General features: G+C 41.5%; 1 protein-coding gene across 1 annotated transcript in view; it reads left to right on the top strand.

The window, feature by feature from the left end:
- The window catches only part of HCN4 (hyperpolarization activated cyclic nucleotide gated potassium channel 4), a 273787-nt gene that overhangs the window by 52098 nt on the left and 202570 nt on the right, over positions 1-19119 (top strand). The window lies entirely within an intron of this gene.

Here is a 19119-nt window from a genome sequence, read left to right as displayed (position 1 = left end):
GACTCCGTGAACCAGGGAGGAACCGAGCAGAGAGACCAGGTGGTACTCCAGGTCAGACCCCGGTCACAACTGTTGACCCACACCGGGGAATGCAGGAACATGCAGGTTAGGCTGGCATACTGACAGGTGGGTACTGGCAGACACGGCTGGTATGCAGACAGGTGGATACTGGCAGGCATAGCTGGTATACAAACAGGTGGGTACTGGCAGGTAGGAACGCAGGCAGAGTAGGGACCAGTACAGACTGGGATACAGGAACAGAGCCGCAAGTGCGGTAGACAAGCAGAGCAGAGCAAAACCCACAGGTGCGGTAGACAAGCAGAGCAGAGCACAAGCCGCAGGTGCGGTAGACAAGCAGAGCAGAGCAAAACCCGCAGGTGCGGTAGACAAGCAGAGCAGAGCAAAACCTGCAGGTGCGGTAGACAAGCAGAGCAGAGCAAAACCCGCAGGTGCGGTAGACAAGCAGAGCAGAGCAAAACCCGCAGGTGCGGTAGACAAGCAGAGCAGAGCAAATACACACAAGGTACTTACAATGAAGTAGCGAGTGGACACTAAACTCACAAACAGAAGTACAGAGACAACGAGTTGGAGTTAGGTGCAGGTTCAGACACTGCAGGAAAAGGAAAGATACGAACATAAAGACAAACAAGTAACGGGCTAGGACACTGTTCAGACAGGAACTGAACCAGGAACAAGATACAGGAACGAGCCTGGGAACTCAGCCCCCAGGGTGGCGGAAACAGACTAGAAGTCACAGATACAGGCAACGGGCCTGGGTATACATCCCCCAGGGTGGCAGAACAGACTAGAAGTCACAGATACAGGTAACAGGCCTGGGTACTCAGCCCCCAGGGTGGCGGAAACAGACAAGATACAGAACAGGACCTGGCAACTCAGTTGCACAGAACACACTGAAAGAAAGTGTTGCTCAGGCTCCTCCTAGTGGGTGGAGGGGGTTTAAGTATCCAGTGACTCACAACAATAGGCTGGGGATGCATTAGGAGTGCGCACACAGTAACTATAAGAATCAGGCAGTAACCGCGCCGCCGCCCTAAGCAATCAGACAAGAGACATGCACACAGCAGGTACTGGAGCAAAGTGTGCAGCCTGGACTGATAGGTAAGATGGCGGTCTTGCATGGTGGGAGGTGGTAAGCCATGCCAGCACGCCGCCAGGGATGTTACAATTAAAATGGGAATCTGTATTTGATCATGTACATTTTAAACTGTTGATGTATAAAATCGGATGTCACACGGACATAAAAGACAGACACATGGATGACAATATGGATGAAATCTTCCAGATTTTTCATACGCTTGTTTGAACCTGGCATTAAAACAAGTTTCAACAACCTGTTAATTGCAGCTAACAGATTGATCACCAATGAGTGCTGATTGGATGCCCTCCCAAGCACCGCTTTTCACTTTATCTGAATCCACAGGACATGGATGAAGTAGAAAACTGGGCCAGAGCTTGGAAACTCTCTGCTACATGACCTGCTGTTTCACAATGCACCCTCTTGCCCTAGGAATGTGCTACCATGATGGACATGTTACACTAGACAGTGAGTATTCCCCAAGGACTTGCTCCAAGTCGAAGCTATGACAGTGAAAAGGATAAAGAGTGGAGTTATCACTCAGTGAAAACTGAGTACAGCCCCCCTAGTCATATTTTCTCCTCTTCCTTGCAGTTGAAATACTGCTAAAGAGGCATTTGTAGGGAGAAATTAATTTACTCCATGATGACAAAGCCAACAGTGGTGGTAGGTGAGTGCAGATCACTGTTTCTTTTGGTATAGTAAGTGTTGTCTGGTGGCTGTTTATAGCAAGTATTTAATTTATAATACATGAAGCATGTCTGAACGTTATAAACCTCCGTTGTGTCACATAGTTAAGTTTAATGTCATTTGATGCTGTTACCATCTGTGTTACTTCTCCAATTCTATTACCTGTGCCGCACAGCTGGTTACACACATAAAATAGCTGAAAGATGACTCCACTGTAACGCTAACACAGATGAAGTTAAAGACCATCGGCTCTGGACACTGCTGAGTTACCAGATCCCCTCTCACCTATGGCCATATAACCATACTTTTGTTTTGAGTCCTGTCTGTGGAAAAAGCTGACATTACACGGACAGCACTAGGACCAATGTTATTCAACCGGACTGTTCTGAAAACTTTTTTTCATGCGATGAATGTCCACATGCAAAAAAATCACAACATGCACTAGTCTCTTCCGTGCTTTGGATGAGACTCGCCTATTCTAATCTATGGGTATGCATAAAAAAAATTGGATCCCATATGGATGAGCTGTATAGTCCCAATTTTTACAGATACATTGCTATAAATTGTATTCACTTCTGATATTTAAAAAAATGATTGCCAAAAGAATGGAATATGGATGAGAAAATTATCTGTTTCCTTCTGGTTGAAAATCGGCCGATTTTTTGTATTAAATGCTTGTGTGAACTTTGCCTATCATTGAGCTGTCAGTGTGAGCTTGTCAACCTGCACAGCACATATCCCCAGCTGCTTGCTTCTGCGTGCTGTGTTTGTTGGCGCGATGTAGAGCTGCTTTAGCACTGGTCTTCTGAAAGAGGTAAGGATTGGGCATGGTTAGAGGTGGGGCTCAACACTATACAAAATATGATGCAGGGGACATGTTGGCAGCTAATCTGGTCCTTTCCAATTATTAAAATATGGAAGGTATGACTATGGACACTTTGATTAGTGAGAGTAGTGGGAGCAATGAGTGAGTGAAAAAACGCAACTGTGTTTTTGCAACATTTTTGCAGCAATTTTGAAGCATTTTTGGGGAATAAGACTAACTTTAGTAAACATGTACTGTAGACAAAGCACACATGTAATCCACACCCAAAAAAACGATGCAGCAAAATTGGCAAAATACGAGAACACAGAAAAATTGGCGTTTTGAAAGCATTAATTATACTGCTGAGACAGCAGGTTTTGACTGCTGAAAAAAAAACCACAGCAAAAACATTGTGTGTGAACATAGCCTAACTGTGCTTTCAAGTAACTATTCAGAATAAGGAGTCCTGTGTGTGTATATGAGGAATAACACTATATATGGCCATTATATTAATTGTATCTGGCATTCTCATCAATTTTTACATGCTCTATCTGTAACTTGTAATCCACTGTTTGCTGTGGGGAGGAGACAAGCGGCAATGATTTCTCCTATAGACAGCACAGCATAAAGAGGGGAATCCCTGCTCTTCATTCACGTTTTAGCTCACACAAACAAACTGCAGGAAGACATTATACAGCAGAGCTCAGCTGTGTTGATCTGAATCAAGCTCTGAGGTGAGGTAAAACTCTTGTTACAGATCTCTGCACAATGGATTTCTGTCTCCCTCTCCGTTTCCTTCCCTGCTGCTCATTCCTCCTTTCCTCTCTCCTTTCCATAGGGGATAATGGACATTATCATATGACACCTGCAGTCTCTCTGTGCTGATCAATATGGACTTGAGCTGCTTTTTAACAGTGGAGGCCGAGTTCAGGAGGCAGGGGAGAGGGGAATAATGTCTGATAAGTGGAGCAGGAAGCTGATTTCTCTGAAAAGATATTTTACAAAGTTTCTTATAATCGCCTGTACTATTGATTTATGCAGAGTTTGTTGAAAGTACTGATACATTTTAAAACATTATTTTTATGTTTTTCAAGTTTTATGGAGAAGCCTATAGTAAATATGCCAGAGAAAACGCATGACCAGAGTGTTCTGTATTTTGAAAAAAAAAATCTTAAGCCAGAAATGCTAGTATGCTTTTTGACTTTTTTCTCCAGTCCAAGAGATATATCAGTGGAACCTGACAAATAATAATAATGAATATTCAGTATAGCTCAATCAACATTCTGTAATGATGTACTTGTGTAACACTGGTAGAGGAAACCTGTTAGTTGTGTGTGCAACTGTCATGTAAATGTGATTTTGTTTTGTTTTGGCTTATTTATTGATTTTCTTGTCAGAAACAATGATGTTTGACATGATATATTTTTCTATTTTTCCAGATAACTGGAAAGCCTAGTTCACACCAAGCATCAAATCTTGCTTTTTACCCAGCCTTTTTCTGCAGTAGAAAAATACATTTAGAATATTTGAAAATGTAAGGCTTATTTTATGGCTTGTTATCATATTGAATTCAGTAAGAAATACGACTGTCTTGAAAATAGTGAGTTCAACACTGCATTTGTAGTTGTCAATAGAAGTATTTAGCGAAACATTTTCTGGAGCTATTTATACACTGCTTATAGCTGTTTAGCTAAGATTACTTCTTTTCCTAAAGTATACTCTTTACTAGCTCACACGAGCATGTTCAGAAATGCATCTCTAGCCCATATATAGCGATTATAGTAGTTTAGACATTAAAACTGCTGACAGGTTCTCTTTAAAGGGGTTTACAACTGTTACCAAAGTGGTGCCCAGATACTAGTAAAAAAACAAATACTGGTAGTACACGCTCTCACTGAGTCTAGCACCGACTTTCCGCTGCTGCTTGCGTCTCTGTGTTTTGGTATTAGCGGTGACGTCATTTCAACATTACACATCATTGCCTGAAAGCACAGCCAAAGCACAGAGATGGGAGCTGCAATGGGGAGCTGATATGGACCCGGGTAGGACAGCACAACCTGTACAGTCATATCTGAAAGTGTTGGCACCCTTGAAATTGTTCCAGAAAATGAAATATTTCTCCCAGAAAATTATTGCAATTACACATGTTTTGTTATACACATGTTTATTTCCTTTGTGTGTATTGGAACAATACAAAAAAGGCAAATTGGACATAATTTTACACAAAACCCCGAAAATGGGCCAGACAAAATTTTTGGCACCCTCAGCTTAATATTTGGTTGCACACCGTTTGGAATAAATAACTGCAGTCAATCGCTTCCTATAACCATCAACAAGCTTCTTACACCTCTCAACTGGAATTTTGGACCTCTCTTCTTTTGCAAACTGCTACAGGTCTCTATTATTTGAAGGGTGCCTGAAGATCTCTCCGCAGGTGTTCAATTGGATTTCGATCTGGACCCATTGCTTGCCACTTAAGAACTCTCCAGCACTTTGTTTCTTTCCATTTCTGGGTGATTTTTGAAGTATGTTTGGGGTCATTGTCCTGCTAGAAGACCCATGACCTAGGACACAAATCCAGCTTTCTGACACTGGACACTACAGTGCGACCCCAAATCCTTTGGTAATCTTCCAGATTTCATGATACCTTGCACACAGTTAAGGGCACCCAGTGCCAGATGCAGCAAAACAACTCAAAACAACAGTAGAATGAAGTGCTTTATCAAAAAGTTCTATCTTGGCCTCATCTGTCCTCAAGACGCTTTCCCAGAAGGATTTTGGCTTACTCACGTACATTTTGGCAAACTCCAGTCTAGCTTTTTTTGTCTCTGTGTCAGCAGGGGGTCTCCCTGGATCTCCTGCCATAGTGTTTAATTTCATTCAAATGTCGATGGATAGTTTGCACTGACACTGATACACCGTGAGCCTGCAGGACAGTTTGAATTTCTTTAGAACTTGATTGGGGCCTCTTATCCACTATCCAGACTATCCTGCATTGCAACCTTTCATCAATTTTTCTCTGCCATCCACGTCCAGGGAGATTAACTACAGTGCCATGGGTTGTAAACTTCTTGATTATGTTGCGCACCATGGACAAAGGTACATGAAGATCTCTGGAGATGGACTTCTTACCTTAAGATTGTTGATATTTTTCAACAAATTTGGTTCTCAAGTTCTCAGACAGTTCTTTTCTCCTCTTTCTGCTCTCTATGCTTAGTGTGGCACACACAGACACACAATGCAAAGATTGAGTCAACTTCTCTCCTTTTTATCCAGTTTCAGGTGTGATTTTCATACTGCCCACACCTGTTACTTGCCACAGGTGAGTTTGAACGAGCATTGCATGCTTGAAACAAAGTTGTTTACCCACAATTTTGGAAAGGTGTCAACAATTTTGACCTGCCTATTTTTGGGGTTTTGTGTGAAATTATGTCCAATTTGCCTTTTTTCTCTGTTTTTTTTGTGTTATTCCAATACACACAAAGGAAATAAACATGTGTATAACAAAATATATGTAATTGCAATAATTTTCTGGGAGAAATACAATACTTTCAGCAATGCCTGTTTTTTTTTACTGCTATCTGCTCATTTGGGGACCATTTTTCCAAAAGTGCAAAATCCATTTAATGTTTGTTTTGTATCACATCATATCAAACACAGAACATGTATTTATGTTTTATTAAGGCTAAGTGCCCACGATGCAGAAATGCTGCATATTTTTACGCTTCTCCCTAGCAGGAAAAACGCATGCGTTTTTTACATGCGTTTTTCCCGCCAGGTAGAAGCATTTGTGAAGCGTCTTTGCATGCATTTCCGCATGCGGGTTATCAAGCGCTTTTCCAAGCGATTTTAGCATCACTTGGAAAAGTGCTTGACAACTTGTTCACACTATATAAATCCATGCAACCGGCATGGATTTATAGTAGTGTGACCAAGTTAGTTAAAAAAAAGAGTAAGAATGGTAAAAAATAAAAAAATAAAGTTTATACTCACCTTCCGTTGTCCTCCCGGTGTTTTGTCTGCTCCGTCCAGTGTCTTGCCCTGCTCACGCTGTTGTGAAGGACCTGCGGTGACGTCATTGAGCCATGTGATGGGTCACATGACTCAGTGACGTCATGGCTGGTCCTTCACAACAGCGCGAGCAGACAAAACACTGGGAGGACAACGAAAGCGCATAGTGGGCACATAGCCTTAATGTTTTCACAATTGCAAGAAGGACTATAAATATACAGTAAAAACTTTCTTTGAGACAACTCTCAAAATTGCCAAGAAAAGTGGTCTTCTTTTGACATACCGCAAATAAGGTGAAAGGCATTCATAAAATACAGTAGAACTAAAAATCTGTCACAGGAAATCTGATCTTCTCAAAGAGTGCATTTTGGAGGTTGCAATGTATCTATACTAACTGAGAAACATTTATATCAGTATTTTCTTATATTTTTGTAATAATTAAAATAATCTTCCTGAAGAATAAATTGTAATCCAGCATCATTTATTATCCACCTTTGTTTATTGAGTTAACTATCTCAGACAAGAGTTTATACACTGATGTAATGCTGGAAAATTAGATTGATTTACTAGTAGTCTGGAGTTTGAAGTTAAACAGACTATAAAACCCATTCTGACAGGTTTTCCTCTACATCGGTTGCTGAAATGCTTGAAAACAAAAATGAAATCTCTTGCTTTAGTCAGACTATTATAATTCCTAAACCCCTCTCCTTTTATGGCGACAAAGCTACAGATGATATGTGCATGTATGTGTATGTGTATATATATATATATATATATATATATATATATATATATATATATATATACAGTACAGACCAAAAGTTTGGACACACCTTCTCATTTACAGATTTTTCTGTATTTTCATGACTATGAAAATTGTACATTCACACTGAAGGCATCAAAACTATGAATTAACACATGTGGAATTATATACTTAACAAAAAAGTGTGAAACAACTGAAAATATGTCTTATATTCTAGGTTCTTCAAAGTAGCCACCTTTTGCTTTGATGACTGCTTTGCACACTCTTGGCATTCTCTTGATGAGCTTCAAGAGGTAGTCACCGGAAATGGTCTTCCAACAATCTTGAAGGAGTTCCCAGAGATGCTTAGCACTTGTTGGCCCTTTTGCCTTCACTCTGCGGTCCAGCTCACCCTAAACCATCTCGATATGGTTCAGGTCTGGTGACTGTGGAGGCCAGGTCATCTGGCGTAGCACCCCATCACTCTCCTTCTTGGTCAAATAGCCCTTACACAGCCTGGAGGTGTGTTTGAGGTCATTGTCCTGTTGAAAAATAAATGATGGTCCAATTAAACGCAAACCGGATGGAATAGCATGCCGCTGCAAGATGCTGTGGTAGCCATGCTGGTTCAGTATGCCTTCAATTTTGAATAAATCCCCAACAGAGTCAGCAGCAAAGCACCCCCACACCATCACACCTCCTCCTCCATGCTTAATGGTGGGAACCAGGCATGTAGAGTCCATCCGTTCACCTTTTCTGCATCTCACAAAGACACGGTGGTTGGAAGCAGAGATCTGAAATTTGGACTCATCAGACCAAAGCACAGATTTCCACTGGTCTAATGTCCATTCCTTGTGTTCTTTGGCCCAAACAAGTCTCTTTTGCTTGTTGCCTGTCCTTAGCAGTGGTTTCCTAGCAGCTATTTTACCATGAAGGCCTGCTGCACAAAGTCTCCTCTTAACAGTTGTTGTAGAGATGTGTCTGCTGCTAGAACTCTGTGTGGCATTGACCCGGTCTCTAATCTGAGCTGCTGTTAACCTGCGATTTCTGAGGCTGGTGACTCGGATAAACTTATCCTCAGAAGCAGAGGTGACTCTTGGTCTTCCTTTCCTGGGGCGGTCCTCATGTGAGCCAGTTTCTTTGTAGCGCTTGATGGTTTTTGCAACTGCACTTGGGGACAATTTCAAAGTTTCCCAATTTTTGGACTGACTGACCTTCATTTCTTAACCCCTTCAGGACCCAGCCTATTTTGACCCTAAAGACCTTGGCATTTTTGTAAATTCTGACCAGTGTCCCTTTACGAAGTAAAAACTCTGGAACACTTCAACGGATCCTAGCGATTCTGAGATTGTTTTTTCGTAACATATTGGGCTTCATGTTAGTATTAAATTTAGGTCGATAATATTTGCGTTTATTTGTGAAAAAATCAAAAATATGGGAAAAAATTTGAAAATTTTGCAATTTTCAAATTTTAAATTTTTTTTCTACTAAACCAGAGAGTGATGTGACATAAAATAGTTAATAAATAACATTTCCCACATGTCTACTTTACATCAGCACAATTTTGGAACAAAAAAAAATGTTGGTAGGAAGTTTGAAGGGTTCAAAGTTCATCAGCAATTTATCTTTTTTCCAGCAAAATTTACAAAACCATTTTTTTAGTGACCACATCACATTTGAAGTCCCTTTGAGGGGTCTTTATGACAGAAAACACCCAAAAGTGACACCATTCCAAAAACTGCACCCCTCAAGCTACTCAAAACTACATTCAAGAAGATTATTAACCCTTCAGGTGCATCACAGGAACTAAAGCCACATGGAAGAAAAAATGAACATTTTTATTTTTCTAACAAAAATTTTCTTTTAGCCTAAATTTTTTAATTTTCACATGGGTAACAGGATAAAATGCATCCTAAAATTTGTTGGTCAATTTCTCCTTAGTACACTGATACCTCATATGTGGTCATAAACCACTGTTTGGGTACACGGCAGGGCTCAGAAGGGAAGGAGCGCCATTTTACTTTTTGAATGGAAAATTAGCTCCAAAAGTCAAATTGCGCTCCTTCTCTTCTGAGCCCTGCCATGTGCCCAAACAGTGGTTTATGACCACATATGAGGTATCAGTGTACTCAGGAGAAATTGACCAATACATTTTAGGATGCATTTTATCCTCTTACCCATGTGAAAATTAAAAAATTTAGGCTAAAAGAAAATTTTTGTGAAAAAAAAAGTACTTTTTTGTTTTCACAGATCATTTTGTGAAGCACCTGGGGGTTCCAAGTGCTCACTATGCATCTAGATAGGTGCCTTGGGGGGTCTAGTTTCCAAAATGGGGTCACTTGTGGGGGAGCTCCACTGTTTAGGCACATTAGGGGCTCTCCAAACGCAACATGGTGTCCGCTAACAATTTGAGCCGATTTTCCATTCAATTTGTTAGCGGACACCATGTCGCGTTTGGAGAGCCGCTGTGTGGCCAAACATTGGAGCTCCCCCACAAGTGACCCCATTTTGGAAACTAGACCCCCCAAGGCACCTATCTAGATGCATAGTGAGCACTTGGAACCCCCAGGTCCTTCACAAATTAATCCGTAAAAATAAAAAAGTGTTTTTTTTTCCACTTTTTCATTTTTATGAATCAATTTGTGAAGCACCTGGGGGTTCCAAGTGCTCACTATGCATCTAGATAGGTGCCTTGGGGGGTCTAGTTTCCAAAATGGGGTCACTTGTGGGGGAGCTCCAATGTTTGGGCACACAGCGGCTCTCCAAAAGCAACATGGTGTCCGCTAACAAATTGTCGGCTCAAATTGTTAGAAGACACCATGTTGCGTTTGGAGAGCCGCTGTGTGGCCAAACATTGGAGATCCCCCACAAGTGACCCCATTTTGGAAACTAGACCCCCCAAGGTACCTATCTAGATGCATAGTGAGCACTTGGAACCCCCAGGTCCTTCACAAATTAATCCGTAAAAATAAAAAAGTGTTTTTTTTCCACTTTTTCATTTTTATGAAATCAATTTGTGAAGCACCTGGGGGTTTCAAGTGCTCACTATGCATCTAGATAGGTGCCTTGGGGGGTCTAGTTTCCAAGATGGGGTCACTTGTTGGGGAGCTCCAATGTTTGGGCACACAGGGACTCTCCAAACGCAACATGGTTCCAATTTGTTAGTGGACACTATTGTGTAGTGTATGTCAGGTTGGTGTGCGGTGTGGTATATTGTAGTGTATACACTACACACACACACACACTACAACACACACACCAACCTGACATAGCCTCCTAAGCTGAGTACGCCCTAGACTGGGATGAGTGGGACGGGCGGGACATTTTGTGTGCTGTGTGCGTGTGTAAAAAAAAAAAAAAAAAAAAAAATCGAAACTTTATTATAGTGTGAGTGTACGTGTGTGTGTGCTTGGTGTAACCTTCTGCAGTCACGTGTGGGGGCTGTCAGGCGTAGGGGGCTGTCAGGCGTAGGGGGGGGCTGAAGAGATGGAGGAGCCAGCAGCTGCAGCAAGGGGGGTGATCACTGGGGCAGGAGCCGGCAGCAGCAAGGGGGGTGATCACTGGGGCAGGAGCCGGCAGCAGCAAGGGGGGTGATCACTGGGGCAGGAGCCGGCAGCAGCAAGGGGGGTAGGAGGCCGGCAGCATCAGGGGGGTGATTACTGGGGCAGAAAGGGGAGCAGGAGCCAGCAGCAGGGGGGTGATCACTGGGTTTGCGGGGGGGGGATGATCACTGGGATGGGGGGGTGCACACTGGGGATGGGGAGTGAACACTGGAGACAGGTGGGGGTGAACATTGGGGACAGGGGGGGTGAACACTGGGGACAGGGGGGGTGAACACTGGGGACAGGGGGGGTGAACACTGGGGACAGGGGGGGTGAACACTGGGGGGAGGGGGGGTGAACACTGGGGGGAGGGTGATTATTGGGAGGTGGGGGGTGATATCACTGGGACTGGGGGATGGTGGGTTTGATCACAGGAGCAGGGCATTTACACTGAGCCTGCTGCTGCTGTGATCACAGTCCACCGGCTGTCAGAAGGAGAGCAGCAGCCGGTGGATGAAGACGTGGGAGAGGGAGCAGAGGGAGCGGAGGTCGGGGTGCAGGTATGAAAGTGGAGGGGGGGTCGGGGGTGGAGGGGGGGGCAGGGTGGAGTGGAGGGGGGGTCGGGGGGGAGCGGGGGCAATACTACCTGATGTAGATCAGCGGCGGCAGCAGGCGATCAGCGGCGGCAGAAGCGATCCACGGGGGGGCAGCTGCAGAGGGTCCACGGGGGGGGGCAGCAGCAGAGGGTCCACAGGGGGCAGCAGCAGAGGGTCCACAACGGCCGGCACCCGATCCATGGACGGGCAGTTGCGGCCATCATTAAAAACTCCCTCCACATCTGATTGGGGCTAGTATCCATGTGACGCTAGCCCCCCAATCAGATCTGGGGGGAGGGGGGGGACAGAGGTGACACTCCCCCCAGCCAATGGCTGATGCTGTAAGCATCAGGCCATGCCCAGATTTAAATATTACACCAATTTTCATTGGTGAAATATTTAATTCATACCGATTGGCAGTTTCATTAAAAGTGAAAATGAAACAGCCAATCGGAGGGGTCCCAGGCACGGGGGGGTTAATCCACCCCCCGGGGGGTCGACTTCAGGATGTCCAGTTGCAGTAGCAACTGTGACACCTGAGCGACCCCGCTCGCAGGCGCTGCAGGGGCTCTTTCCCTCCATGTCACAGACGCTGTGACATGGGTCGGGAACGAACTGTTTTCCATGTCACAAACGGTGTGACACGGGTCGGGAAGGGGTTAAAGTAATGATGGCCACTCGTTTTTCTTTACTTAGCTGCTTTTTACTTGCCATAATACAAATTCTTCATAATACAGTACAGACCAAAAGTTTGGACACACCTTCTCATTTAAAGATTTTTCTGTATTTTCATGACTATGAAAATTGTACATTCACACTGAAGGCATCAAAACTATGAATTAACACATGTGGAATTATATACTTAACAAAAAAGTGTGAAACAACTGAAAATATGTCTTATATTCTAGGTTCTTCAAAGTAGCCACCTTTTGCTTTGATGACTGCTTTGCACACTCTTGGCATTCTCTTGATGAGCTTCAAGAGGTAGTCACCGGAAATGGTCTTCCAACAATCTTGAAGGAGTTCCCAGAGATGCTTAGCACTTGTTGGCCCTTTTGCCTTCACTCTGCGGTCCAGCTCACCCCAAACCATCTCGATTGTGTTCAGGTCTGGTGACTGTGGAGGCCAGGTCATCTGGCATAGCACCCCATCACTCTCCTTCTTGGTCAAATAGCCCTTACACAGCCTGGAGGTGTGTTTGGGGTCATTGTCCTGTTGAAAAATAAATAATAGTCCAACTAAAGCAAACCGGATGGAATAGCATGCCGCTGCCAGATGCTGTGGTAGCCATGCTGGTTCAGTATGCCTTCAATTTTGTATAAATCCCCAACAGTGTCACCAGCAAAGTACCCCCACACCATCATACCTCCTCCTCCATGCTTCACGGTGGGAACCAGGCATGTAGAGTCCATCCGTTCACCTTTTCTGCGTCGCACAAAGACACGGTGGTTGGAACCAAATATCTCAAATTTGGACTCATCAGACCAAAGCACAGATTTCCACTGGTCTAATGTCCATTCCTTGTGTTCTTTAGCCCAAACAAGTCTCTTCTGCTTGTTGCCTGTCCTTAGCAGTGGTTTCCTAGCAGCTATTTTACCATGAAGGCCTGCTGCACAAAGTCTCCTCTTAACAGTTGTTGAAGAGATGTGTCTGCTGCTAGAACTCTGTGTGGCATTGACCTGGTCTCTAATCTGAGCTGCTGTTAACCTGCGATTTCTGAGGCTGGTGACTCGGATAAACTTATCCTCAGAAGCAGAGGTGACTCATGGTCTTCCTTTCCTGGGGCGGTCCTCATGTGAGCCAGTTTCTTTGTAGCGCTTGATGGTCTTTGCAACCGCACTTGTGGACACTTTCAAAGTTTTCCCAATTTTTCGGACTGACTGACCTTCATTTCTTAAACTAATGATGGCCATTCGTTTTTCTTTACTTAGCATTTGTATTATGGCAAGAAAAAAGCAGCTAACAGTCTATTCAGTAGGACTATCAGCTGTGTATCCACCAGACTTCTGCACAGCACAACTGATGGTCCCAACCCCATTTCTAAGGCAAGAAATCCCACTTATTAAACCTGATAGGGCACACCTGTGAAGTGAAAACCATTTCCGGTGACTACCTCTTGAAGCTCATCAAGAGAATGCCAAGAGTGTGCAAAGCAGTCATCAAAGCAAAAGGTGGCTACTTTGAAGAACCTAGAATATAAGACATATTTTCAGTTGTTTCACACTTTTTTGTTAAGTATATAATTCCACATGTGTTAATTCATAGTTTTGATGCCTTCAGTGTGAATGTACAATTTTCATAGTCATGAAAATACAGAAAAATCTTCAAATGAGGTGTGTCCAAACTTTTGGTCTGTACTGTATATATATATATATATATATACTGTATACATATATATACTGTATATATATATATATATATATATATATATATATATATATATATAAAACTTAGTTTCCTCATTTATTATGTATAGCACCATCCCTTAATATGTAGCTTCCTATCTTGGTATGTACAGTGCCATCCTTTATTACATAGCAACCTCTCTTGTTATGTATAGCACTGACCCTTACATAGCATATGGTTATGGTTATTTTTGTTATGTATAGCGCCCTCTCTTTATTATATAGCATCCTCTCTTGTTATTTACAGTGCTTTCTCCTTAATACATAGACTTCTCTCTTATTAGATATAAAATAAAATGACTTCAAATTGAATATGAGAAAGCTTCTTTCTAATGAAAGATGCTGATGGACATGTCTTATGGTTAGATGCTGCTCTATCAGCAGCTATATTTTATATTATATCTAACAAGAGAGGACTTTATGTAATAAAGAGAGGGTGTTCTGAAAAACAAAAATAACAAGACAATACACATGTAAAGGTTGGTTCTATAGATTAAAAAATATGCCATATATAACCATGCCATACATAACTGGAAAGCATGCTACATAATAAAGGATGGCACTGTAACAAATAAAAGAGGAAACTATTCAGTAAGGGAAGGCGCTATACATAACAAAAAAATACACTATGTACTAAGGGATGGCACAATGCATAACACGAGAGTATACTATTTACTATGGGACAATGCTGCACATAATAAGTGAGTACACTATATACTAAGGGATGGTACTATACATAATAAGGTTACATTCACACATCTGTGGGAAATGTCTGTGTGCTGCCTGACTTTTTCTTGGACAGCAAACAGACCTATTGAGTAAGTCCTATTTTGATTCTCAAAATCAGACCAGAATGGGATATGCTCTGAATCTTACGAATCTCATTCTCGAATCCATGATTTTCATGGATGTCTGAATGGATCTTTGAAACTCTATAGGTCCATGTGCTGAATGATAAAATTCTTGAAGCACATGGACATTTCACATAAATCTGTGAATGTAGCCTAAAATAGGTTGTTTTACAAACAACATTATAGATATATAATAAATATTTACATCCAGAAACTTACTGCTGAAGTGTGATCTGATTAGAGTCGTTTTCTGTTGTCTCTTCTTATTCTGGTTAGAACTTCAAGTCGACATGTTCCAGCCACGACTTGTCTTGTCACATTCATCACTGCAGCCCTAAAAATAACATATGTTGTATATACAGTGCTGCTCACCATTATTGGCACCCCTTCATTTTTTTCATAGACTGTACAATATCTTCAAAAATAAATGGAAATGTACCAAAGTTATATCCTCAGGATTTTTTAATTAGTGGGCCAAAGTAATACAACAATAAAACATTGTTTTTCAACTTCCATATTGCAATTTAAAAAAAAAACAGAACAGTGCAGCAATAAAGGCACCCCTAATTAATACTTGGTTGCACATCCTTTGGCATTGCTGACAGCCTCCAAAGGTTTATTGTAGCCATCTATAAGCTTCTTGCACTTCTCAGCTGGAATTTTCTCCTTCTCTTCCTTTGCAGTTTGTTCAAGCTCTTGAATGTTTGCAGCGTTCTTTTTCCCCATGGCAGATTTCAGCTCACCCCAAAGATTTTCAATGGGATTGAGGTCAGGACTCATTGTTGGCCATTTTAGAACAGTCCATTTTTTCTTTTTCAACCATTCCTGTGTACTTTTGGATGTGTGCTTTGGGTCATTGTCTTGCTGGGGGACCCATGATCTTCGACTCAAACCAAGTTTTCTTACACTGGGTAGGACATGTCGCTCTTAAATCTCTTGATAATTCTCTGATTTCGTGATTCCTGTGATACACCCAAGGCCTCCAGTACCAGATGCAGCAAAGCAACCCCACAGCTTTATGGATCCTCCACCATGCTTAACTGTTGGTAAGGTGTTCTTTTCCTTATAAGCTTCATTGCGCCGCCTGTAAAAAAACTGTTGCTTTGCATTGCCAAAAAGCTCTATTTTTGTTTCATCTGTGCACAGAACATTTTCCCGGAAGGATTGTGATTTGTCAAGGTACTCTTTGGCAAAGACCAGTTGTTCCTTTTTATGTGTTTTCTTCAGAAATGGTTTCTTCCTTGGCCTTTCGGTCATAAAGCTCTGTTGATTTAGTGTGCAGTGTATGGTACTTGTTGAAACCATGACCTTAGACTGTTCCAGGTTGGCCTTCAGGTCTTTGGATGTTTGATTTGGTGTTTTTTCCACCATTCGCACCAACCTTCGAAGACATCTCTTGTCAATTTTTCTCTTTCCCTCACGTCCAGGGAGGTTCTTGATGGTTCCATGCTTGGCAAACTTCTTAATAACATTGCGTACTGTTGAAACTGGGATACCAAGGACTTTGGAGATGGCCTTATACCTTTTGGAAGTCTTGTTTGCTAATAATAGCAGTTTTGATGTCCTCAGACAGCTCCTTTATCTTTATCATTGTGACAAAAGAACAAAGCCTACCATGTGGCTTTTTAAAGCACTGAAGTCATCATTCATTGGCTAATTCATGTCACATGAACACCGACAATTAATCACAGGTGAATCTCTTTTGTGATTTGCCACAGGTGAGTCAAAATGTGTTTCCATACTACATTAATGTAAAGGGTGCCAATACCTGTGACACAGCAAGCTTTAAGTTTTTCTATTTTTCCCTCCCATTGTTTTTTGTATTAAATTATTGTTTAGCATTTGATCTTTTGTATTTAACACGAGTGCTCTATACAGAAAACTGTTTCACTTGATTCATTTTTTTCAGGAGATATTCCACATTATGTACTTAAACTTCATGGGTGGCAATAACGATGAGCAGGACTGTATACAATTGCCTCCAGAATAAAATATCATACGCACTGCTTGCCTGAATACAAATATGGATCACACTATTAATATTCAATTAGCCACGCACCATTCAACATATAAATTGTTAAGCCAGGGCTGTGCCCTCCATTATCTATCATTTTAGTTACCCAATAAATATAAATTACTCCGTCACTGTGAGTCTCCATCCAATTCATCCCAAGTCCCTCTCCTGTGTCCTCTCTTCCCCAAATTCATTATAATTCCCTCTCCTGTGTCCCCCTCAATTCATTATAAATCCCTGTATAGAGTCCCCCGACTCATTATAAGTCCCAGTATAGTGTCCACCCCACCCCCAATTAATTATAAGCCCCTGTATAGCATCTGATCCCACCCCCAATTCATTATACTGTAAGTCCCAAAATAGAATTCCAGCAGCATCACTTCAAACTTGTAAGTTTGGGGCTGCATTTCAGCAAATAGAGTTGGGGATTTGGTCAGGATTAATGCTGTCCTCAATGCTGCGAAATAAGGGGTAGATACTTATTCACCATGCAGCACCATCAGGCATCTGATTGGTTACAAATTAATTCTGCAGCAGGACAACAATCCCAAACATACAGCCAATGTCATTAAGAACTATCTTCAACATAAAGAAGAACAAGAAGTGATGATAAGGCCCCCACAAAGCCCTGATCTCAACATCATTGAGTCTGAGATACAAAAGGATTTGTGCAAGGCTATAGCCACAGAAGGTCGGCAGTTCTCCAAAATGTTTGATTTGGATTTCTCTTTTGTTCATTCACTTTGCATTTTGTTAATTGATAAAAAAGAAACTATTAAATGCAATCTGTCAGTAGGATCAACCCTCCTAAGCCATCTATATGGGCATGAATGTCATAGAAAGCTGAATAAAATTATACTTTGGTATCTGCAATCTGGTGTCTTATTTCAGAGAAATCCACATATTTTCTTAAAATGTAAATGAGCTGTTAAGATCTATAGGGCAGACATAGATCTTATCAAGAATCTTCCTCCGGAGCTTATTTTAAATGAAAGGGGGGCATTACCAGTGTGAGACATGTAGATCAGGAAAGCTGACTGTGATTACATGTCTCACACTGGTAATGCCCCCTTTCATTAAAAATAAGCTCTGGAGACAGATTCTCTGGGAGATCTGTGTCCGGCCCATAGATCTTAACAGCTCATTTGCATATTAAGGAAATGTGGATTTTTCTGGAATAAGACATCGGATCACAGATATCAAGGTATCATTTTATTAAATTTTGTATGACCTACATGCCCATATAGACAGCTTATGAGGGTTGATCCTACTGACAGATTAAATGTAGCACTTCGATTTTTTAAACCATTCTTACTTAGCAGCATTTTTTGCATATCTGCTTAAAATGTTTGTACAGTATATATATGGTATATAAAGACATTTCTTATGTAACCTACTTGTTTAGTATCTATAACTTTATACAGTACTTTTCCGTTAAAGTGGATCCGCACTTTTGACTAATTATTTTTATATATAAAACAACTATCATTATATGTATCTGGTGCATGTTACAGAATAGCTGCAATGAGCATCTCTAATAGGAGATATGTACACTACTTTTATGTCTTTAAACTCTAAAACAGTAGATGCAGAATTAATGAGTGAAGTGGTTTTAGAGAAGACATATAATGGAGTATCTCTGCCAGCTATTCAGCTTATTTCTAATTATATTACATCAAGATTGAACCAATTAGTTAAATCAAATTTGAGAAAAGACAGCCTTCCTTCAAGCAAAAGAGTATGTGTGGCTTCAAGTTTGTGTCTTGTGAAGAGTGTTATGATACATGATCTTTAACCCTTATGTTATATGTCATTACTTTAAACGCTTTACATGGCTAGAATAGATATTAGAGTACAGCTTAGATTTTGATATCACATCCATGACACTCAGAGCATGTCCTGTTCTCATCTGTTTTGCAGATCAGTCATTAAAGTCTAAAGGAACTTATTAAACAATGAAGAAAACAGGAGTTATTCTTTGTACTTCAGTATTCTATCCATGTTTCATCTTTTTTCAATGATCCACTTTTAAGAGTCAATGGATAAAAAAATGTCACTGTCTACCTGTTTCAGGTTTTTAAATGAAAATAACAGATGCAACACAGATACAAAATGGAGGCAAAACAGATGTCATGTGAGAAAAACAGTTCTTTTTACATGTTCTTTTTTACACGTAGAAACAGACTCAGATGAGTGAATGTAGCCTGAAGTTCAGAAACTGAGCTTTCAAATAATTCTGCAGTCAGAGAGTGACATTAACTTCTTCCGGACCCATAGATGATAAACATCTGGACCTGTATGAGTTCTACTGTGCAGTGACATATGCATAGTTGAGCAGCTGCACACAACAAGCCCTGTATATACATA

The sequence above is a fragment of the Phyllobates terribilis genome, unplaced genomic scaffold, assembly GCF_046119375.1.
Source record: "Phyllobates terribilis strain yellow unplaced genomic scaffold, ASM4611937v1 Scaffold_11__3_contigs__length_659146591, whole genome shotgun sequence".
Lineage (NCBI taxonomy): Eukaryota > Metazoa > Chordata > Amphibia > Anura > Dendrobatidae > Phyllobates > Phyllobates terribilis.
This window is presented reverse-complemented; position numbering and strand designations above follow the sequence as displayed.